Genomic DNA, 24,881 nt, shown 5'->3' with positions numbered 1-24,881 from the left:
TAGCTTCAGTCGGCTCATCACAAGAGTCAAAAGACCAAAGCAATCAAGATGCACCCTTATCTATGCCATAACTAATGGAAATACTTCAACCTCTCTTCAAAAGAGCATTTTCCTCAACTGAAGCCTCAACCGAAATAGTTATTTCATCTTTTTCCGATCCAGGTAAATTTCTTTGCCTTCTTGACCCTGGTGTTTCTTCTCATCTGACCCCAAATAGTAATATTTTGACTGAATGTCATAACAACTCAAGTGTGTCAAATGTTTTCATAGTCGATGGTACATCTCTTGAAATAAAAAGAATAAGAAATTTTGAAAATTTTCAAAACTCTAAAAGATTTTTTATCCCAAAAGTTAGATATATTCTCAAATTAAATTTAAATCTTTTATCTGTCTATCAAATATCTAATTATAGATGTAACAACTCCTTCTCTTCTAATGGTTGTTGGGTATAAGATGGCTGGTCAAGAAAGCTGATTGGGGAAGGCCATAGAGAAGAAGGTCTCTACTATATGGAGTTTTTGAAATTACCCAAGAATATTTTGTTTATAGTTTTTAGAAATTGGGCTTGGATCTGTGGCACAAAAGATTTAGTCATCTTCATACATCCAGAATCCAATATTTTTCAAGTTTACGAAAATTTTGTAATACTGAAAATTTTGCCAATAAAGATTGTATTCTTGGTAAAATGAAGAGATTACCATTTCATGATAGAACTTATGTTTTCTCAAGGCCACTTGAGCTAATACATTCAGATGTTTGGGGTCCAGCACCGGTCATATCAAAAGGTGGACAGCATCGGTCATATCAAAAGGTGGATACACATATTATGTAATTTTTGTTGATGATTTCTCTAGGCATATTTGGATTTACTTAAACATAAATCTGAGGTTTTTTTATATTTCACAAAATGATTAAAAATACGTTTCAAAATGATATTTTCATCTTTCGTACCGATTCGAGAGAAGAATTTTTGTCAAAAGAATTTAATGATTATCTCAATTTATATGGCATCATACATTAAAGATCTTGTCCTCATACACCACAACAAAATGGCTTGGCCGAACGAAAACATAGACACATTATGGAAACTATTATGACCTTATTAGTAGCAAACCAAATACGAAAAGAATTTTGGGTTGAAGCAGCCTTAACTGCTACCTATTTCATTAACAGAATGACATCTTTAAAAAATATAATTTCAATTGAAAAACTTGTTAAATTAACTCTCGATTACTCTACATTAAGAGTTTTTTTATGTAAATGTTTTGTTTTCACTATCAATAATGATAAATTCTCTCTGTGTGCCATTCTTTGTGCCTTCTTAAGTTATGCAGATAGCCAAAAAAGCTATAGGTGTTTTGATATTTAATATGAAAAATTATATGTATCAAAAAATGTATCCTCCTTGAAAAAGGAAATTTTTTTTTATTTTGAAAAAGCTAAGGAAGTAACTGAGTATTCCTTTCTGATAGATTTGACTTCAAAGTATGATAGTTGTGACTATGAATGCGACCTTGATGATGGTCAAGATGTCATAGATACAAAGCAGAATGTAATTAATGAAGAGCAAACCCATAGGGACACCAATTGTTTGCAATACTCCAGGCGTAAGGATTTCAATCTTTCATGTGCACTAGCAAAATATTTAGAAGTACAAACCAGAAGGTCATCTAGAGCCTCTAAACCTCCCGGTAAATTTGTGTCCTACGAATCTTTTTCTCCCAACTATAAGGCATTTACTGCATTAATACACTCGTATACAGAACCTTCATCCTATGCTTAAGCTAAAAAACATGCTGAATGGGTAGAAGTCATGAGAACAGAATTAGAAGCCTTAGAAAAAGCTAACACTTATACTCTACAAGGAAATAAACCTATAGGTTGTAAGTGGGTTTATAAGATTAAAACCAAGAGTGATGAAACTCTTGAAAGATAAAAAGCCAAATTAGTTGCCAAGGGATATTCCCAAGAGTATGGCATAGATTACAAAGAAACTTTTGCTCTAGTTGCCAGGATGAGCACAGTTAGGACCTTAATAGCCTTTGTTAGAAAATGACCTATATTTTAAATGGATGTCAAAAATGTTTTTCTCAATGAAAACCTAGTTGAAGAAGTATATATGGAGGCACCACCAGGTATAAGTATTCATAAGGGTAAAGCTCTTCGTTTAGAAAAAACTCTTTATGGTCTTAAACAGGCACCAAAAGCCTGGTATGATAAGTTTAAACATGTTATGCTCGATATTGGATTCGGAACTTACCTGACTGACACTGCTTTATTTGTTAAGATTTTTTATACAGGTATTATTATTCTTCTTTATATGGATGACATAATCATCACCGGAGGAGACAAATAGGGAGTTGAAAACATTAAAAAGCTTCTTAAAAATCATTTTAAAATGACCGATCTAGGTTTATTGAGATATTTTTTAGGAGTTGAAGTTGTTTATTCCCTCAAAGGTTATTTATTATCTCAATCTAAATTTGCTTTTGATATTGTTTTCAGGTTCGGAATCTCAGATGATAAGAGAGTTGATACTCCTGAGGTCGTCAACTCTAAAATGCAAATTGATGATGGAGAACCTCTTAAAGATCCCACTCCTTACTGACAGCTTATTGGAGCAAGAGTTGAAGTGACAAAAGCATCACGCATGTGCTGTGACAACAAGAGTGCGATCTACGTAACCATCAACCAAACATTTCATGAGCGCACCAAACATATCAAAATGGATTGTCACTACGTCAAAGAGGATTATCTACATGGGACTACTGATCTGCCTTATGTTACATCAGAATACCAATTAGCAGATTTCTTCACTAAACCTCTCGTCGATCCTAGATTTCATTTCCTTTTAAAGAAACTTTTGATCATTGTACCATAAGTTTGAGGGAGAGTGTTAAAAAGTGTATATATACATGTGTATATACGTATATTTATATATTTTCTTTTTTCTTTTATTTTATTTTTCTTTTTAGTTTGTCTAGTTCATTTTGATCTAGACTCAAACTAGTCAACACTTTGTTGTTGACTAGTTTAAGAGTCGTTAGAGCTAGTTTAACGGCTACAAATATAATCGTTGGACTAGCTCCAACGACTCTCTCTAAGTCTCTTCAAGGCCCATCTCTTCCTCTCTCTTATGTGTATAAATAGGGGTAACTCCCCTCTCATTGTATTAATGCTTTTTAAGCATTTTGTGTGAATGAAATAAAGATTATTATTTTTACTCTTGAGCCTTCTCATTTGTGCTCTTTTGTGGGTTATGGTTAATGTGTCTTTAATAAACACTTGTGAGGAATTGTGCTTTTGTTGAAGGTCTTCACTTAATTACAGTATTATGGATAAGGAGGGGATTCAAATTATCCCAGTTAAGCTAAATGAGACAAACTATGCTTATTCGACTAATTTTTTAGAAGTGATGGTTGTTATAAAAGGATTGGAAGGCTATTTGGATGGTTCAAAACCAAAACCTAAAGCCTCTTATGAGGGCTTTGATAAATCTATAGAGGAATGGGTCGTGAACAATACAAGAGTCAAGGCTTGGATTTTTTAGTCTATGCAACTAAGAATTGCTAAACATTTCAAAATTCCATGAGGCAAAAGAAGCTTGGATATATCTCAGGCAAGTTTATAAACAAGAGAATTGGGCAAAACATTATCAACTCACTAAGAGTTGAGAAGTATGCGGCAGGGAAGCAAGTCAATTGAGGAATTCAACTCTGATATGCAGCGTATCTGGGATGCTCTTGCACTGATGGAGGGGCAGAAGAAATGTGAGAAGTGTACGAAATGTGTGTCTTGCACTTCATGTCAAACATGTTTGGAGATCCTTGATCAACACAGAGTTATTGAGTTTCTCATGGCTCTTAGACCTAAATTTGATAGGACAAGGAGTGTCATCTTGTGTCGTTCTTACTTACCATCTATGACCCAAGACATTGCTCAATTAATTACAAAAGAGACTAAGATCAAGTCTCATGGTTGACTCTCTTCTGGAGATAATGTCATGGTTGTCTTCAGGCAGAATGGGTGGAAGAGGTGGTGGTAGGATTGGACGAGGAAAGATGGGATTTGATGGAAGAAGTGACCTTAGTTTTGTTCAGTGTCACTATTGTAAGGGTTTTGGTCATATGAAGAATTATTGTCCCATTCTCAAAGGTGGTGCATATGCTGTTTCTACTGAGAGTGAAGGTGTAATGCCCAAGAAGGAGCAGTCAAGTGGTTCTACATCAATTGCTGGTGAATTAATGGATAGTGGGCAGCTTCAGAGATTAGAGCAGGTTCAGCAGGAAATTCAAAATCAAATCCAGCAATTGTAGCTTCTTGCTCAATCAGTCGTTGGTTCTTCTTCCGCTACCACTCCTACGAACTCCTTTGGTACTGCTTTCTCAAGTATCGCAGGTCCTTCATCTAGTTGGCAAATAGATTCCTAGGCTTCATGCCATATGACATCTCATGAGTCTGTCTTAACCGATTGTCGTCCCAGCAGTGGCATCTTTCACACTGCAGATGGTTCTTCTATGTCTGTCTTCAAAGTAGGTTTCATTACTTGTGATTTTTATCCTGGTAGTAAATTCAATCTTTCTCAAGTTTATCATGTTTCATCTCTTGCCATGAACCTCATTTCTGTGGGTCAAATTACCAAACTTAACTGTAATGTTATTTTCCCTTCTGTTGGTTGTGTTGTACAGAATTAATTGTCAGGGAAGAGGATTGAGATTGGCCATAGAAAAAGAGATATGTACTATCTAGATTGGATTGATATGAGGGAGCAGAAGGGAGTTCAAACCGGATATAGAGCTTCAGTTTTGGATGATTTTGTTTTGTGTCATCAGAGACTCGGCATATTTCCAGCTCTACGTTGCAAAGTTTAGTGACCTCGAAAAGAGTTTTGGAAAATTTATGCTATTGTCAAATCATGTTAAAGTTTGTGTAAGTTGTAGATTGGCTAAGAGTCATGCCTTGCCATTCAAGTCTAGTGATAGGGAATCAGAAAGTCCTTTTGATTTAGTACATTCAGATATATGGGGTCCTCCTGTTGTGTCAAAAGAAGGATCATCCTATTTTGTGACTTTCATAGACGATCATACAAGGTTTACATGGATATATTTTATGAAAAATAGAAGTGATCTTTTTGAAATCTTTAAAAAAAAATTGTGTGATGGTTGAAAATCAATTTGCAGCCAAAATCAAAACTTTGTGTAATGACTTTGGTGGTAAATACATTAGATGTGTTTGAAAAATTCCTGCAAGAGAAAGGTGTGGTTCATCAAAAGTCATGTCCTTACACACCAGAGCAAAATGGTGTAGCTGAGAGGAAAAACATTCATATCTTGGAAACAGCAAAAGTTTGTCTGTTTGGAGGAGAGGTACCCAAAGTGCTTTGGGCAGATGTAGTTCAACTGAGTGTTTATCAGATAAATCGTATGTCGTCTGCAGTACTTAATGGCATATTCCCTTTTCAGAAACTGTATGAAAAAGTTTCAAACTATGATATGTTAAAAGTGTTTGGTTGTGTATGTTCTGTTTTGCAAGCTCACAGATACAATCATGGACAAGTTATCTCCTAAAGCTGTCAAATGTTGTTTTCTTGATTTTGCTAAGGGTCAAAAAGGATATAAGTGTTATGATCCATTTAGAAAGAGTGTGGGTATCCAAGCATGTGGTTTTTCAAGAAAATATGTTATACTTTAGTCAGTAAGGAGAAAAGTTGAAAAATGAGACTGACCTGTCTTTTTTTGTTCCCTTTGAAGAAAGGGAAAGTGGGAGAGAGAGGATGGAGAGTCAAGGGCAACAAGTTCTAGCTAGAGAATATAGGTTTGGTCAGACCTATATTCAAGGAGACGTGAAGGTGTGATTGAAATTTTATTTTTCGATCAAGTGGGAGATCAAGTAAGTGAATACGTCAATCTTGATCACATTCCTACGACAGTTTATCTGGGACATAAGCAACAAAGCTTAGAGTTACCATCTTCTCCTTCCATGTCTTTTAAGGCTGAACACGTGGGAGAGCAATGTGTGTCTTGCACTTCATGTCAAACATGTTTGGAGATCCTTGATCAGCACAGGAAATTGACAGAGTTATTGGGTTTCTCATGGCTTTTAGACCTGAATTTGATGGGACAAGGAGTGTCATCTTCGGACTTACCATCTGTGACCCAAGTCATTACTCAGTTAATTATAAAAGAGACTAAGATAAAGTCTCTTGGTTCATTCTCTTCTGGGGATAATGTCATGGTTGTCTCCAAGCATATGGGTGGCAGAATGGGTGGAAGAGGTGCTGGTAGGATTGGAGGACGATGGCAGATAAGATTTGGTGGAAGAAGTGATCTTAGTTTTGTTCAATGTCACTATTGTAAGGATTTTGGTCACATGAAGAAGTATGGTCTCATTCTCAGGAAAAAAAAAAAAGAGTGGGGCATATGCAGCTTTTACTAAGAGTGAGGGTGTAATGCCCAAGGAGGAGCAGTGAGGTGGTTCTTCATCAATTGGTGGTGAAGTAATGGGTAGTGGGCAGCTTTAGAGATTAGCTTAGTTGTCATAGGCGCCAGGCGGAGCCTAGGCGGTGAGCCCTTAAAAAGGCCTAGGCAGTACCCAAAAAAAAAAACATAATAAGAAACATGTATACAATTTAAAATCAAACAATAATAAGCAATAGACAAATAATATGTTGTTTAACATTGTAAAACAATTATATTACATAACCTTAACCTTCGCAAACAAATTAAGAATAAATTAACAATTGAATAAACAAACCATACAACTAAGAATGTGAATGAACAATACACAAAAAACAAAATCATGTATATAAAAAAATTAACAACAATAGATATAATACAAACAATAGACAAATAATATGTCTTCTTAATCTTCTTATTCTTCTCAACAATAGACATAATACAAGAAATAGACAAATAACATGTATCTTTCTTCTTCTTCTCCTTCTCGAAGAAGAAAATAAATGATATGTCTTTAAAAAAATCTTTAAAAAAAAGTTTAGGCGGTGACAGCTTAGGCAGTGCTTAGGCGGCAAAATAGGGCCTCACCGCCCAGACCTGGTCACCCAGGCGGTGAGTGTGCCTATGTCGCCTAGGCGCCGCCTTTGACAACTAAGAAGATTAGAGCAGGTTCAGTAGAAAATTCAGCAACAAATCCTGCAATTGCAGCTTCTTGCTCAATTAAGCATTGGTTCGCTCCAAACTCCTCCTCTGCTACTGCTTTCGCAGGTATTTCAGGTCCTTCCTCTAATTGGCTAATAGACTCTGGGACTTCATGCTATATGACACCTCATAAATCTGTCTTAGCCAACTGTCGCCCCTGCAGTGGCATCTTTCACACTGCAGATGGTTCTTCTATGTCTATCTCTAAAGTAGACTTCATTACTTATGATTCTTATCTTGGTAGTACATTCAATCTTTCTCAAGTTTATCATGTTTCATCTCTTGCCATAAACCTCATTTTTGTAGGTCAAATTACCAAACTTAACTGTAATGTCATCCTCTCTTCTATTGGTTGTGTTGTGCAGGATCAATTGTCAAGCAAGAGGATTGAGATTGGCCATAGAAAGAAAATTTGTACAATTTGGATTGGATTGATATAAGGGAGTAGAAGTTAGTTTAAACTGGATATGGATCTTCAGTTTTGGATGATTATGTTTTTTGGCACCAGAGACGGGCATATTTCCAGCTCTAGGTTGCAAAGTTTAGTGTCCTCGAAAAGTTTTGAAAAATTTATGCTAGTTGTGTCAAATCATGATAAAGATTGTGTGAGTTGTATTTGTAAGATCGAGTATTTTTGGTACTTAGACATTTCTTGAGATTCTCGAAAATTTGTCTAAGTCTGGGAGAAAAAATCGTTTGAGGCTCGATTTTTAGACCGATGCCTTTGAGTCTGGGTTTGACCCAGGTCTCATCGACACGGTCGAGGCGAGCCAATCAAAACGTGGTAGAGAGTTTTATTTTCGACCTTTAAATTTAAGCGAAATTCAGGTTATTTTCGTTCATGATTCGGAATTGGGTATTCGTGTAATATATCGTTTGATGCGTCTCGGAATTCTGCGCGCGATGGTATTTTACTTTTCTTAATTCGAGTTTCGGTTGGCCCGAAAATCACATTTTCCTAAAATTTTAGCAGTTTGTCGAGATGGATCCGGAATTAGATCAGATTGGATCCAAGGCCTAGGATCCGAATTTTTATGGATTTGGGTCCTAGTTGGGTCCTATGAAAATCTGGACTTGATCCGGATCCTACTCTAATTTTTTTTTTGGGTATGGGTTTGGATCTTGGATTCAGATCTGAATCCAAATCCAAGACCAATGTTTTCGTAACTTTAAACTGAGTATCAAGCTTTATTTTGGGGTTAAATAAGGTTAGGAAGCCTCCTGGATTAATTTGGTAATTTTTGGAAAAATTTAGATATTTTTAATTAATTAATATTTAATAATTAATTAATTAATATTAATTCCGAGTTTGTATTGTGGGTTGGGTGGGGGCTCTCTAAAAGAGTCCCTATTCATACCCAAGAAAGGTTGAGAGAGTTTTAAAAAGTTTGAAAAGCCTTAAGATTAGAAAAGTCAACATTTGAGGGTCTTTTAAGAAAATTGAAAACTAGAGGAGAGTTTCATATTTTTGGAAACTCTCTCAAGAGAGAAGGCTGGAGAAGGGGTAACGTGACCCCCTCTCCCTCACCTTTAAGTAAAGAAAAAAAAGAAGGGGAAAAAGAAAGAAGAGAAAGAGGGAAAGAGAGAGAGAGAGAGAAAGGGAGAGAGAAGGAGATAGAAGAAGAAGGGTGGAGGGTTTGTGCTCAGCCAAGCTCCTCTCCACAGCCGTTTTTCGCGTTTTTCCCTCAAGGTACGGGTACCGCTTTGTGAAACGGTTGAAGAATAGGGTGGAGATGGATTCCATGCATCTTTTTGATGAAAATCCATGGTGGATTAAGGGATCCACGATTTTTGACCACTTCATATATATATATATATATATATATATATATATATATATATTTCAAGAAAAAGATTTTATTTAGGACCTTCAAGATGATGTGGGTGATGGCCGACAGACCAACCGAACCCGGTTCGGTTGGCTTATCAGGCCATACCCATCATAGCAGGCCCAGCCGATCGATCGGCTAGGCATGTGACCCCCCCCCCTTTCAAAAAAAAATAATATATATAGTTTTTTTATGCATATGCTGGTCGTTCCTGGCAGCATACACAGGCCCGGATCGGGCCTGTGCATAGGCTGTCAGACCCAGCCGACAGTGGTCGGTTGGGCTGGACTGTTTCAAAAAAAAAAACGTATTTCTTACCGTGTGGTGGGTGGTTGGCTGGCATCCAGCCGAGTAGCACTCGGCTGACTGCCAGCATGCTGGCAGGGTGCGCCAGGCCCAGCACCCAGTCGGCTGGGTGCTAGGCGAGCCTATGACAGGGCCATAGCAGGCCCAGCCGACCCAGTCGGCTAGGAGCTGGCCTGTGGTCTGTATTGATAGCCTTGTTTTGGAGAACTGAAACTGAGAGAATCTCCTTGAAGACGTACATGTTTCCTCGTCGCTCCCCCTCAACGAACATCTCCTTCGTTCGTAGATCCTTAACATAAACAGAAGAGGGAGTAAATTCGACTGAAGAATTCATATCGTCAACATGTTTAGCCACAGAGACAATGTTCTTTTTAATATTAGGAGCAAGGAGGACATTGGACAAGTGAAGTGAGGACTTTGACATAGGAATATGTGCACTGCCGGTATGACTAATGGAGTGAGAAGTTCCATCTCCTGTAACTATACTACCTCTTTCAAGATAAGGCAATAAGTGAGATAACTTACCCGCATTACCCGTGACATGTGTGGCAACACCAGAGTCAACATACCATCCTTGTTCATTTTGCTTGATCGTCATCTGTGACAATGCGGATAGTAAAAGTTGTTGCATTTCTGCAGATGACGCTTTCGTGTCCACAGTGGTGGCTGACTTATTTTCAATTTTGTTTATTTTTCCTCTGTTTTGCAGATTAAACCAACAATCAGCTTTCACATGTCCTCTTTTATTACATAAGAAGCAAGTGGGCACTCTCCTCTGATTCCCCGCATTAAAAGCACCCGAAATATTAGGTGTAGGTAAGATACCACGACCTCCTTGCCCAAAACGTCCCCGTCCTCGGCCGCCTTGATTTCCTCCATTCCCTCGTCCAAAACCTGCAGAAGTGTCCATAGCCAAAACTGAGTGTGAACAAGCTGATTCATTTCCGTCCGCCCGTTGTTTCATAATCATCTCATGCTGAAGAAGTTTCGCCTGAAGATCATCAAAGTTGGGCAAGCAGAGAAGACAAGACAAAGTTGTAGTAAACATGTCAAAATCAGAACCCAGTCCATTAAGAAGTTGTTGTACTTTGTCTTTATCTGAAATAGCGCTTCCAATAATAGCCAATTGGTCAGTAATACTTTTCATGCGGCCTATGTATTCCATAATTGTCATTGAGCCTTTCTTCAAATTTTGAAACTCATTTTTTAAATACATGACACGAGCTTCTGATATCTGAGAGTATGTCTAAGATAGCTTACTCCATAGATCTGCCGCAGTGCAATCATCTGAAAGAGTAGCCAACACTTCTTGAGAGAGTGTTAACGTAATGTAAGCAACCAAGGACTGATCCCGCTTTCTCCAGGCTGTATAGTCTGGATTTTTAACAGATATGGTAACTGTGTCACCCTTCACATTCTTAGTTTCCTGCAAAATAAGTCGTGGTGGCAAAGGAACATAACCATCCAAATGTTCATTGAGATCCTGACTCTGTATGAACGGAAGTATTTGTCTCTTCCATGTCAAGAAATTAGTATGGGTAAGTTGTTCTGTAACGAGTTGATTTAAAAAATTAGCAGAGGGACTAGAATAAGTAGAGTAGGAATCCATATCAATGGAAAAACGAATAAACAGATTTAAGAACGATTAATCAAAACAAGATTTATGACAAAGAATAAGCAGATTCAAGATATTCAAGATATTTAAATAAGAGACCAGATTTACGACACAGGAAATAAAGAAAGAAGGCAGATTCATGACAGAAAAACAAAAATAATAATAAAGGAAAGACAAGTAAGGATGAAGGGGCAAAGGGACATGTAAGGATAGTGGCAGACGAGAAGGAGAACTACCTGTTCAAGGTCGAGATCGTCGGTGACTTGGCAGTGAGGAAGTCGAACCTGCTGTCAAGGTTTGCGAGGAACAAGATCAAGAGTAAATAAAAGGAAAGGAATAATGACCACGACGCAAGGAAGAAACCAGATTCACGATACAGGGAGTAACGACCCAAAAAAAACAGATTTTCGATGCAGGAAAAGACGATCCAATGAGCAGAATAAAACCAAGAAAGGAAGATCCCAGATGTACGAGTCAGAAATCAACGACCCAACAAGTTATAGTCGAGTTACAGGTCTGAAGAAAACTGGAACAGTTCCAGTGACAACACTTATGCACGTCTGATCACGCTCGGCGCTCTGATACCATATTAGATGTGCTAAGGAGCCATTGCCGAGTTAGGTATCCTGCAGAGATCGATATCCTGCACAGAGAAAAGAGAATAGAAAATAGAGAAGAGGGAGAAACGGAGAGAGAGTTGCGCAATGGCTGGGGCTGCTGAAGATTAGTGTGACACTCAGCCACCAAGCCCTAATCAACATATATATATATATATATATATATATATATATATATATATATATATATATATATATATATATATATATATATAACAGGTTACAATGAGACTATTTACATAAATGCCATTAATGAAAACACACGCACGTTGAACACACACACGTTAACAACATTGTGCGTATGGATCAGGATCCAAACCCATACGCATGTGCATGCTCTATTTTAACATAATGTTCCAAAGGTGATTCGGTCGAGGGCAAAGTTTGGAACCAGTAATAAAATACAAATTGTGTGCTAAGTTATCCTGGGAACCTAACTTATCCTCGGGGATTATACACGTTTGGTGTATCCGCGGGTAATGGTAATTAAAAAGAGAAACTTAAAGTTGTATGTATTTAATAGGGCATGCATATGGAAAAAGGAAAACTTAAAGAAAAGATAATAAAAGGGTTTCATGCATTACACTTAAATCATGCATTTTCCTGATATGCATTAGATCATGCATATTTTAATTGTTTCCTCAATCATTACATGATGGTGAGTATGTGATGTTTACTTCCTATTGCATGTTAAAGGTTTGTTACTTGCTACTGCTTTAATGTTTCTGCATGCTTAGCACTTATAACTGTTGTATGAAAAATTCATTAAATGTTATAAATTGTCATACATGCATTTCCTTTAAAATATTTCATGATATCTTATCTTAACTCTTTGACTCACCTATTTTACTAAAAAGTAGTTGTACTCAGGATTTCGATTCTGACACCCTACTTTATTGGTTTTTCATAGGGACAGATGATCAGTGAAGTCGGCAGCTACTGAGAGGGCACGAGGGTCACATTTGGTTCTTGACAGCTTCAGTAGCGGACAGAGTGGTTCTTTCTTTTTGCTTTTTTAGTTTTGTTGTTTCTTTTCAGTTCTTTTGTTTCAGTCAGTTGCTACTTTAATTTCTGTTGAGTAGAACATTGTCTCTCGAATTGATTCTTGATTCATAAATAAAGAGGTTTGCTTTGGTTCTTGTGGATGATAATTGTAAGCCCCTTTGTAGTGTTTGGCAATCCAGTTGGAATTGAAACTGTAAGAACCTCGGGTCTCTGGGAAGTTTTCTACACTGTTTTAAAAAAAAAATCTGCATTTTCAAGGGTATGAGTTAGGGTCGTTACAGTATCCTTGCCATTCAAGTCTAGTGATGGAGAATCATAAAGTCCTTTTGATTTGGTATATTCAGATATATGAGGTCCTCCTGTTGTGTCCAAAGGAGGATCATCCCGTTTTGTGACTTTTATAGATGACTGTCCATGGTTTATATGGATACATTTTATGAAAAATAGAAGTGATCTTTTTGAAATCTTTAAAAAAAATTGTGTGATGGTTGAGAATCAATTTGCAGCCAAGATCAAAACTATGCGTAATGACTCTAGTGGTGAATACATCAGTTATGTGTTTGAAAAATTCCTGTAAGAAAGAGGTGTGGTTCATAAAAGGTCTTGTCCTTACACCCTAGAGCAAAATGGTGTAACTAAGAGAAAAAACACGCATATCTTGAAAATAGCAAAAGTTCTTCTATTTGGAGGAGAGGTACCCAAAGTGCTTTGGGTAGATGCAGTTCAACTAAGCCTTTATCAAACAAATTGTATGTCGTCTGCAGTACTTAATTGCATATCCTCTTTCTAGAAATGGTATGAAAATTTTTCAAACTATGATATGTTAAAGTGTTTGGTTGTGTATGTTTTGTTTTGCTAGCTGACAGTTACATGGACAAGTTATCTCGAAAAGCTATCAAATATTATTTTCTTGGTTTTGCTAAAGGTAAAAAAGGATATAAGTGCTATGATCCAGTTGAAAAGAGTGGGTATCCAAGCATGTGGTTTTTCAGGAGAATATGTTATACTTTAGTCAGTATGGAGAAAAGTTGGAAAATGAGACTCACCTATCATTTTTGGTTCCCTTTGAATAAAGGGAAAGTGGGAAAGAGAGGATGGAGAGTCAAGGGGAGCAAGTTCTAGCTAGAGAAGATACGTTTGGTCAGACCTATTCAAAGAGACATGAAGGTGTGATTGAAATTTTATTTTTTGATCAAGTGGGAGAGCAAAGAAGTGAAGAGGCCAATCTTGATCACATTCCTATGAAAGCTTATTCGGGACATCAACAACAAAACTTAGAATTACCATCTTCTTCTTCCACATCTTCTCAGCTATGTAAAAGCTCTAGACCTTTTGTACTTCTGTCTCATTTTGTATCTTTTGAGTCCTTAGTTCATTATCGTGTTTTTCTTGCCTTAAGTCATTCTTATGTTTAGCCTCAGTCTTATGCAAAGGCAACAGGAAAGGAGTAGCAAAGAGCCATGGTTGATGAAATGAATGCACTTGATAAAATGCAAGCATGGGAACCAGTAAAACCTCCTCCAAAGAAAAATATCATTGGCAGCAAATAGGTGTACAAGGTATAAACAAAGGCAGATGGGCCAATCCAGAGGTATAAAGCCAGATTGGTAGCAAAGGAGTACAGACAGAGTTTTGGCATTGATTTTGCAGAAACTTTTGCTCCTATGGCTCATATGACCGCAATTTGTACACTGCTAGCAGTAGTTGTCATGTAGCAGTGGGATCTTTGGCACTCAGATATCAAGAAAGCATTCTTGAATGGGGATTTACCAAAAAGAAGTGTATATGGAATTACCATGAGGATACTCTTATCATGAAGGTAGAGTAGGCAGGCTTCGCAGAGCTCTATATGCTCTCAAACAAGCACTTCGAGCTTGGTTTGAGAAGTTCAGTTCAACAGTGAGATCGTTTGGTTTTGAGCAGAGTCATCACGAGCCTACTTTGTTTGTGTCTTCCTCTGCTTTTGAAAGATGTATATTGCTTCTTTAGGTAGATGATATAAAGATGACTTAAGAGAACAAAAAGAAGCTGGCCAATATGTTCAAAATGAAAGACTTGGGGCGTTTGAAGTATTTTCTTAGGCTTGAGATAGCCTACTCTTCTAGGAGACTGTACTTGTCCCAACATAAATATGCTATAGATTTGGTTGTGAAAGTAAGGTTCAGAGATGACTCCAAACAAGTAAATTCTCCCATGGAGACAAACTTGAAGACAAGGGTAACTGATCTTGTTAAGCTGGAGGAGCTTGTAATATACAGATAGTTGGTTGGGAGCCTTATATATTTGACTATATCCGGATCAGATATAACTCATGCAGTTCATGTTGTCAGTCAATTTATAAGTGCTCCTAGATCAGTTCATTTGGCAGACGTACTCAAGATTATCAGGTATGTCAGAGACTCTATGCACTATGGCATATTTTTCTTGTCTTTGTTTGACAAAGAGTTGAGAGCCTTCTGTGATGCTGACTTTGGTGGCTCCAGTAGAGATCGACTTTCCACTACAGGGTTTTGTGTTTTCCTTGGAAGCTCCCTAATCTCATGGAAGAGCAAGAAATAGCAAAGACTTGCATTGTCCACTGTAGAAAATGAATACAGAACAATGGCTTAAGTTGTGGTTGAGAATATTTGGATTCAGTGGTTATTAAAGAAATTGGGAATTATATGTGAAAAGAAAACTCAGTTGTGACAATATGAGTGCTATTCATATTGTAAGGAATCCAGAGTTTCATGAGCGCACTAAGCATATTGAAATAGATTGTCATTATTCAAGAAGAGCTTATGAAGATGTGATTATAGCTTTGGAGCATGTCAGCTTAAAAAATCAAACTGTAGATGTGTTTACAAAAAGTCTCTCCTGTGCATTTCAGTTTTTTTCTTTCCAAAATTGGAATGATTCCTTTAAAAAGTTCCAAGTTTAAAGGGAAGTATTAAAAGTTTATGTAATATAGTATATCATAAAGGTATCTAAAGTAACTTTTTAGTCTAATATGTACATACCGTAAAAAGAAGGGGTATACTAGACTTTTCAGTTTTTTCTTTTTGAGGTCTCTAAGGGGGTCGACCCATTTACTTATGTATGTGACTCTCATTCACGACATGCATTGAATAGAATACATGTTCTATCATTTATGTTGAGCCTCCTCTAACCCTAACCTCTCTCCCTCCTATTTTTGTGCTTTTCTAACAGCCTCCATGTAACGCCAAAAAATCCCGTACTTGTAAACTTTTTAGGAAAAATTTGAAGCTTTACAATCAATCCTTTTTTAGAGTTTAAAATGGTAGTTCAACAGAAAACAGTGTTTGAAAGATTAAGTCAACGGACCTTAGGCGCATTACAGGCGAACGCTTCTTTACATAATGAATTTTTATCTCCCTACAATCATTGAAACCACGTAGATTCAAAACGAGGTTTTTGATAATTAAAGTTTATACAAAATGAGATATTTCAAAAGAAACCCTTATACAAAATTACAAAACGTGCTCAAGAGCGAAACAACAGAGAGAGAGAGAGAGGGTTCTTGATATCATCACGTCATCGCACCATCGTCAGCCACATCAACCTAGGCATCACCTGTACCCCATAAAACGGGTCAGAGTTATGAAAGCCTAGTAAGTGCATAGATATCAAAAATCAAAACAAGAATAACATGTGTTATTTCACGTGTAGTTTTAGAATAAGTAAAAATGAGCATGGTGAACTTGTTTCGATAATTACTGACCTATGGGTATGCACAAGATAAACGTAGAAACAATTGAGACTGTCTGAGGGTTTGTTATTCTATGTCTGGACAACTAGTTGAGTCTGCTCCAAAAGAGACGGCCTAATGACCGAGAGAGAATTCCTCAAAGGCCACTAGTTACCGGAGAATGCATCTGAACTTCTGCTGAAGTCATTGAGATCTACCACCGAAGATAATATTTGGTAACCCAGTCCCCTAACTCCGATGACCGGGGACACCAAGTCATTGCTACTCGAGGAGCATAGTTCTTAACAACTTGTCCATCAGAGTTTTTGTATCATCCTATCCTCTGTTAACAACTTGTCCATCAGAGTTTTTGTATCATCCTATCCTCTTGCTTGACAGAATCAAAGAATAAATAGGTACGTCAGGTCTTATTTTATCTGACAACCCATTCAATATGTGATCATGCATATTTTACTCATATTTTCATATACTTTTATGCATGATCTTGTGCATACTCAATGTATAAATGCTCATGTTTAGTTGATTTTGATGTGTTTTCATGCAGGAAAGCTTCGTTTCGAATTTCATCAAAATCGGAGTTAAAATGAGCAATTTGATGGCCTTTAGATCGAACCCAGAAAAACGGATTGGGTAAAATTTTAAACTCCAGATTTGACCCACCTATGTTTTAGAAATAGTTTAGTTTCTAACATGGTTTTCAGAAATAATGTTTTAGTTGAGGCATTTTGAAAATTATTGAAATTAGGAGTTTTTTTAGAAAATTTCTAACCCTAAGCTCCCATTATAAAAATGAGTTTAAGAGGAGAGAGGGACATTTTTCCTCCTTGGGATTCACGCCCCCCCCTCTGTTAAAATGTAAAACTGTACATATATGTATATATAATAATATTATATTATTATATATATATATATAAATACATTTTTCATTTCTTTCTTTTCTGTAATTTTTTTCTTTTATTTTTATTTTTTGTCTTTATGTCATCTAGTTCAGTTTGAACTAGAATGACTCTTGCTAGTCAAGTCCTGTCCAGACTTGACTAGCAATAGAGCTGTTGGAGACTGTGCCCAACAGCTCTATTGAGTCCTCTTTCACCTGTGTATATAAAGGGGTGCAGCCCCTCTTGTATTTTATTCCAATGCTTCTTAAGCAATTGGTTTTTCATATCAATAAAGAATACATTTTTATTTTGTTTCCAGTTATACCCTTTTTAAGGGTTATGCTTTAGTGTCATTCTTGACACTTGCCCTTGTTAATCTAAGCTCGTGTTTCGAAGATCCCCATTTCATTTCATGGTATCAAAGCCGCGAAAGTACTAAATCTTGAGGAAAAGCTGCCTCGGTTTTCGTGCCCGTTTGCAAAAGTGTTCGCCACTTGAAGAGAAGTGTTTTATCACTTCATTGGAGAAGATTTCACATCTTGTTGTATTGTTTTTTTTTTCTTTCTTTTTCATTTTCCTTCTTGTTTCTCTTCTATCCCTATTCTTTCTCTCCTTGTAATCGATGGATGACAATGATAAAGTCACCATCATGCCTATGAAACTAAGCGATACGAACTATGTAACATGGGCTTCAATCACGAAGCACCATATATGGGGAAAAGGCTTATGGGGGATTGTGGATGGTTCCGATTCGGAACCTAAGCTATCTCTTACTAAAAAGGAGGGAGATAAAGAGGCCCCTCTATCAGAAGAAGAGAAAATCAAAGTTATTGCCTCATACGAGAAGAAATGGAAAGAATGGAGAATATCTCATGCGAAGATAATGTCATGGCTTATCAATAGCGTTGACATTAAAAAATGCTCAAGTCTTGCCAAATTTGATCATGCCGATAAGGCATGGGAATACCTTAAGAATATGTATTCCCTTAAAGATATTGCACACGTGTGCAACCTCAAAGAAAAAGTTCGAATGATGACACACGAAGACAAAACTATTCGTGAATATTACAGTGGGTTGTCCGAACTTTGGGAAGAACTTTCCCTTTTAGAACCAAAGTGGCATTGGACCGAAGACATCGAGCTTCGTCAGAAACAACTCGATGCTGAACAGTTTTACCAGTTTATCACTGGATTAAGGCCGGAATTTGAAACCACTAAATCGGCCCTACTTCACCAGGGAAAAATTCCTTCTATTGTTGAAACTATTGAAGAGTTAACAATGGAAGAAAATTGTCTCCGGAAAGGTTCTTTAAAAATTGAAGATGATTCCGTTTTAGCTGTGTCTAGACCAGGGAATCATGTTCGATCATATAGGCCTCCTCACTTTAACCGACAAAATGGTAACTATGATAAGAAGAAAGTTATTTGTCATCACTATCATGAACCGGGACACTACAGGCCACAATGTCCCAAACTTAAGGAGCTGAGAGAAAAAAGAGCTGCAATTGCTGGATCGGAGCCTAAAGATCAAGATGCACCAGTTTCCCTGGCCCAACTAATGGAGATTCTTCAGCCTCTCATCAAAGGTGCCTCTTCCTCATCTAAAGCTTCAACCGGCGCAGCAGCCTCATCTTTTTCTGATCTAGGTAAAATTTCTTGGCCTCTTGACTCTGGTGCATCTTTTCATATGACCCCAAATAATCAAAGTCTATCCAAATGTGTTAAAAATAAAACAAGTGTGCCAAAGGTCTTTACTGCTGATGGGACTTCACTTGAAATAGAAGGAATAGGAAATTTTGAAAAAATTTATAAAACAAAAAAAAAAATTTATTCCAGAAATTAAACATGTTCCCAAGTTAAATTTAAATCTTTTATCTGTATCTCAAATTTCTGATTATGGGTGTAATATTTCTTTTTCTTCTCATGGTTGTTGGGTACAGGATCGCCAGTCAGGCAAGCTGATTGGGGAAGGCCATAGAGAAGGAGCACTCTATTACATGGATTTTTTGGAAATGCCGAAGAAAGCTTTTTGTTATAATATTCAAAAAATAGAGTTGGAACTGTGGCATAAGAGACTTGGTCACCCACATATAGCCAAAATCCAACATTTTCCAAATCTAGGGAAATTTTGTAACTCTGAATCATTTGATTGTAAAGATTGTATTCTCGGCAAAATGAAAAGATTACCATTTCAGAACAGAACCTTTTTCTCTTCAAGACCACTTGAATTAATACACTCGGATGTTTGGGGTCCTGCACCAGTAATTTCTAAAGGAGGATTTGTTTACTATGTTATTTTTGTCGATGATTTCTCCCGACATACGTGGATGTACTTTCTCAAACATAAGTCTGAAGTATTTTCATACTTTCAAACTTTTCATAATATGGTTAAAAACAAGTTTCAAAATGATATTACTATTTTTCGCACAGATTCAGGGGAGAGTTTTTATCCACAGATTTTCAAAATTATCTTAAATTACATGGCATCACACATCAAAGATCTTGTCCTTATACACCTCAACAAAATGGACTGGCAAAACAAAAACATCGCCATATTATAGAAACCACTAGGACTTTATTAATAGCAAATCAAGTCCCGAAAGACTTTTGGGCAGAAGCTGCCTTAACTGCCACCTATCTCATTAATAGAATGTCATCTTCTTCGTTACAAAATATCACTCCCATTGAAAAACTTATGAACATTTCTCCATACTACTCTAGACTAAGAATATTTGGGTGCAAATGTTTCATATTTACTGACAAAAATGATAAACTTTCCCCTCGTGTGATTCCCTGTGCCTTTTTAGGATACGCTGAAAACCAGAAAGGTTATAGATGTTTTGACTTCAAAAATAATAAACTATATGTGTCTAAAAATGTTTCCTTTCTTGAAAAGGAGAGCTTCTTGGATTTTAGAAAATTAAAAAACGTCACTGAGTACTCTCCTTTTTGCTAGATCTAACATCAACATCTGATGAATATGACCTTGACTGTAACTTTGATGATGATCAAAGAATTATTGATCTTAATGTTGAAAATGAAGAAGTTCATAGAGATACTAGTATTCAATATTCCAGGCGACAAGAGTCTAATCCTCCATGTGCACTTGAGAAATATTCTAACATTCCAACTAGACAATCATCCCGAATCTCGAGGCCTCCAGGAAAGTTTGTATCATACGAGTCTTTCTCACCCACATATAGGTCAGTTATTGCATTAATTCACTCATATGAAGAACCATCCACATATTTTCAAGCAAAAAATGATATCAAATGGATAGAAGCCATGAAAGCTGAATTAGATGCACTTAAAAAGACTTCTACATGGAATATTCAAGATCTTCCTCCAGGGAAGAAAACTATAGGATGTCGATGGGTTTATAAAATTAAAACCAAGAGTGATGGTACTCTTGAAAGATATAAAGTCCGTTTAGTAGCCAAAGGTTATTCCCAAGAATATGGGATTGATTATGAAGAAACATTTGCTCCGGTGGCTCGTATGACTACTGTCCGAACCTTAATTGCCTTAGCTTCTATCAAAAAATGGTCTATTTTTCAAATGGATGTCAAAAATGCTTTTTTAAATGGAAAGCTAGTTGAAGAAGTATATATGAAACCCCCTCCTGGTCTAAGTATTCCTAAGGGTAAAGTCCTTCGCTTAGAAAAAGCTCTTTATGGACTTAAACAAGCACCAAAAGCTTGGTATGATAGGTTTAGTCGTGTTATGATTGATATTGGTTTTCAATTCTGTTTAACTGACACTGCTTTGTTTATTAAGAATTCTGATGCAGGGATCATTGTGCTTCTTCTCTATGTGGATGATATGATCATCACCGGAAGCGATAAACATGGAGTTGAAACAATCAAAACACTTCTTAAATCTCATTTTGAAATGACTGATTTGGGCTTGTTGAGATATTTTTTAGGCATTCAAGTTGCTTATTCTCCTAGAGGATATTTATTATCTCAGACTAAATTTGCTTTTGATATTGTTTTCAGGTCTGGTATTACTGATGATAAGAAAGTTGACACTCCAGAAGTTGTTAATGTTAAAATGAAGATTGATGATGGAGAATTTCTTGCAGACCCTACTCCTTACAGACAGGTTGTCGGGGCACTTTCCTATCTATCCATTACCAGACCAGATATAGCACATGTTGTTCATACAGCAAGTCAATTTCAACATGCTCCTACTTCTGTTCATATGGGAGCAGTCATGCGTATTATCAGATACATCAAGTCCTCTCTTTCACGAGGACTTTTCTTATCTTCCTCCTCTTCTCTTGATTTAATTGCATATATTGATGCTGATTGGGGAGGTGATCCCAATAACAGACACTGAACCACTGGCTTTTGTGTCTTTTTAGGGGAATCATTAATCTCGTGGAGGTGTAAAAAGCAACAGAAGGTATCTCTCTCATCCACCGAAGCTGAATACAGAGTCATGGCAACCACGACCATGGAAGTAGTTTGGCTCCGACGACTGCTTGCTGACATGGGAGCTGAAGCAACAAAGGCTTCACAAATGTGTTGTGACAACAAAAGTGCGATCTACATTGCCAGTAACAGAACATTCCACGAACGCACCAAACACATCGAAATGGATTTTCACTACGTCAGAGAGGAATATCTACACGGGATAATTGATCTGCCATATGTCACTTCAGAATATCAGTTAGCAGACTTCTTTACAAAGCCTCTCGCTGCTCCCCGATTTCACTTTCTCTTAGACAAACTTTCGCTCATTGTACCGTACGTTTGAGGGGGAGTGTTAAAATGTAAAACTGTACATATATGTATATATAATAATATTATATTATTATTATATATATATATATACATTTTTCATTTCTTTCTTTTCTGTAATTTTTTTTCTTTATTTTTATTTTTTGTCTTTATGTCATCTAGTTCAGTTTGAACTAAAATAACTGTTGCTAGTCAAGTCCTGTCCAGACTTGACTAGCAATAGAGCTGTTGGACTGACACATTCCAACAACTCTAAATAGAGCTGTTGGACTGTGCCCAACAGCTCTATTGAGTCCTCTTTCAACTGTGTATATAAAGGGGTGCAGCCCCTCTTGTATTTTATTCCAATGCTTCTTAAGCAACTGGTTTTTCATATCAATAAAGAATACATTTTTATTTTTATTTTGTTTCCAGTTATACCCTTTTTAAGGGTTATGCTTTAGTGTCATTCTTCACACTTGCCCTTGTTAATCTAAGCTCGTGTTTCGAAAATCCCCATTTCATTTCACTCTCCCCTTGCCTCTTCAATTTCTCCCAACCGTCCCCACCTCTTCTTCTCTTTCCTCTTTCCTCTTTCCTCTTTCCTCCTCCTCCTCCTTCTTCTTCTTCTTCTTCTTCTTCTTCCTCCATCGACGAGTTGGTTTGGGTTCTTCTCATGATTGAAGATCAACTCCAAAGGTGCATGACAAGCCACAATATAGAGGAAAGGCTGCTCTTCTTCTCCCCAATCCGTTGAAGGCGAACCACACAGTGAGTATCTTCTCCCTTCTTTCTTTAGTTTAGGTTTGCATGCATATAGATTAGTTTTTTTTAGAATTTATTTCAGCATTAAACTTCGATTTTTATTTGTGTAAAAATCTGATTTTTAAAACCAGCAGCTAGGGCAGTCGCTCGACCCAACCCAAACTGTCGGCCAGACCTGTTTACGTGATTTTTTTTAGTTAGTTGTAGAGATTGATTGTTAGTTTTGTTATTTTTTTTTATATGAGGTTAGCATTTTAATTAGCGATACGCATGTTAGGATAACGTTTTTGCAAAAACTTGATGCAAGGTTGATATTAAAAATCGGGTTTGTGCATATTTCATAACACCTGAACCGAGTTTCACGTGTTCTATGAAATCCATTTTTTTTGCAAAACCCTGACTTATTCTTGTCCCAATTAAAGTTGTTTCTTTTCTTAAATTTAGTCGTAGCAATCTGTTATATTTAGATCCATTTCAATTATTGTTTTAGTGGAACTAACCGTAACTATAATAGACAGTCTAGTTTGCTTTTGTTTTTGTGTTGGTTTTGAGTTTTGTAGGTGGGTCGTGAGCTTATTGATTTTAGGTGAAACGCAGCAGCGGTAGACATATCAAGGTCGTACATACGAGGTCAACAGGAGCTAGTTCGCGAGCAGACGAAGACCTGCTATTTTTATTTTTTTTAGGGCATTAGGCCAATTATTTATTCTAGGTTGTATTAATTTTTATTTTTCCTCGAAACATTTGTAATAGGATTAATTCCGCGTTGGTTTATTTTCGAGGCAATAAAGAGTGTGTTTTGTTTGTTTGGAGTACAAAGTTTTAACCCGTTCCCTGAATTCGACCCGGACTTCACCACTAGTGTGAGCCGGTTATTTATAATTTGGTGCACGATTTACACTAACAAATTTTCATTGAAAATATATTTTGAAAATACTTTTGAGAAAAGTTGCATCAATATACTCTATTTAGAGATGTTGGATCAGCCCCAAAGTCTCTATGGTGTTCTCATGTTGTATATAAATAGGGGTGAAGCCCCTCTCTTAACGTAACCCTTCTTGCATATTTTGAACATCAATAAAATATTATTTTTATATTTTGTGTGCCCTTTTGTGGGTTTTGTGAGTAAATCCTACTCTGGCTCCTTTGTGTGTCCACTTTGGTGATTTGGTCGACTTTGTTGGAGGCCCCCATTTCCTTTCAATGACATCTGCTTTCATTATAGCTTTTCAAAAACCTAAAATGGCCAAATATTAAAATGTAAATCATGATCCATCAGAGAATGCTCTCAAGCATCATTGTGCACCCAACATCCAATAGGTATCTCTCAACTTATGAATTAGATAAGAGGGCATTTTTTATGTAGCGACGCTGCATGATACAGCAGCACTTTTGCCACTGACAGCCACCCGTCTCAACATTTCTCGAGATGGAAACCATGCCCATCTTGAGAAATGCCAAGATGGGTGGTTGTGTAGGCAATGCATGATGCAGCGTCGCTGCATATTATGTGAACACTTAGATAAGCAGGCATTCTAGCTAGTATTTTTTTAAACTGAAAATTTAGTTAATCTTTGATATAATTGCATCATCATTATAACATGACTATGTCAACTCTTTTTAATTTCAAAATTTCCAAAAAAATTGACTTGTTTACACTTTGAATATTTCCTAGTAATTTAATAAATTCTCAAATCCACATTTAAACATCTCGCAGTCATTTCTCACTTTCCATTTCACAAGGACCTAAAAATACTCTGCTTTTTGCTTCTGTGCTGTTTTCCAATTATGCTTTCCCTTTGGCAATTTTCATCAACACATGGAGATGGAGGCGCAAATGGTGCCACTGGTACTGAAGGTTAGACAGGAGTCAAAAATAATTCCAGAATGCCTTGATTCTTTAAGACTCTATACTTGATAAAATTCAAGCAAACTCGAACTTACACCTTTCTACTACACCACCTATATAGATTTCCTTTGGGTTTTCCTCAAAAACAAAGACAAGATTCATTCTACATCTATAACAGTTGAAATTTAGAAAGAAAAAGAAAAAATCTTGGGGGCTTATCCACATACAAATATATATACATGGATATATATAATTCACTTGAAAATATCATAACATGTCTCATGAGTTCAGTATTGCAAATCTTATCATATCAATGCCCATCTAGAAAACATTATCATATCAACAGGACCAAAACTGTACATAGAGATGATTCTTTACTTTCAACAAGGATATACTCAGTAGATACTTCACACAAAAATAGATATTA

General features: G+C 36.7%; 1 protein-coding gene across 3 annotated transcripts in view; it reads right to left on the bottom strand.

Moving 5' to 3' along the window:
- Positions 1 to 24,881, bottom strand: part of LOC149811810 (rab GTPase-activating protein 22-like) — a 131,723-nt gene that overhangs the window by 91,052 nt on the left and 15,790 nt on the right. The window lies entirely within an intron of this gene.

Source organism: Nuphar pumila, chromosome 17 (genome assembly GCF_984573655.1).
Source record: "Nuphar pumila chromosome 17, dmNupPumi1.hap1.1, whole genome shotgun sequence".
NCBI classification, from domain to species: Eukaryota; Viridiplantae; Streptophyta; class Magnoliopsida; order Nymphaeales; family Nymphaeaceae; genus Nuphar; species Nuphar pumila.
Note: the sequence above shows the minus strand (reverse complement) of the source record. Positions and strands in the feature narration are given on the sequence as shown.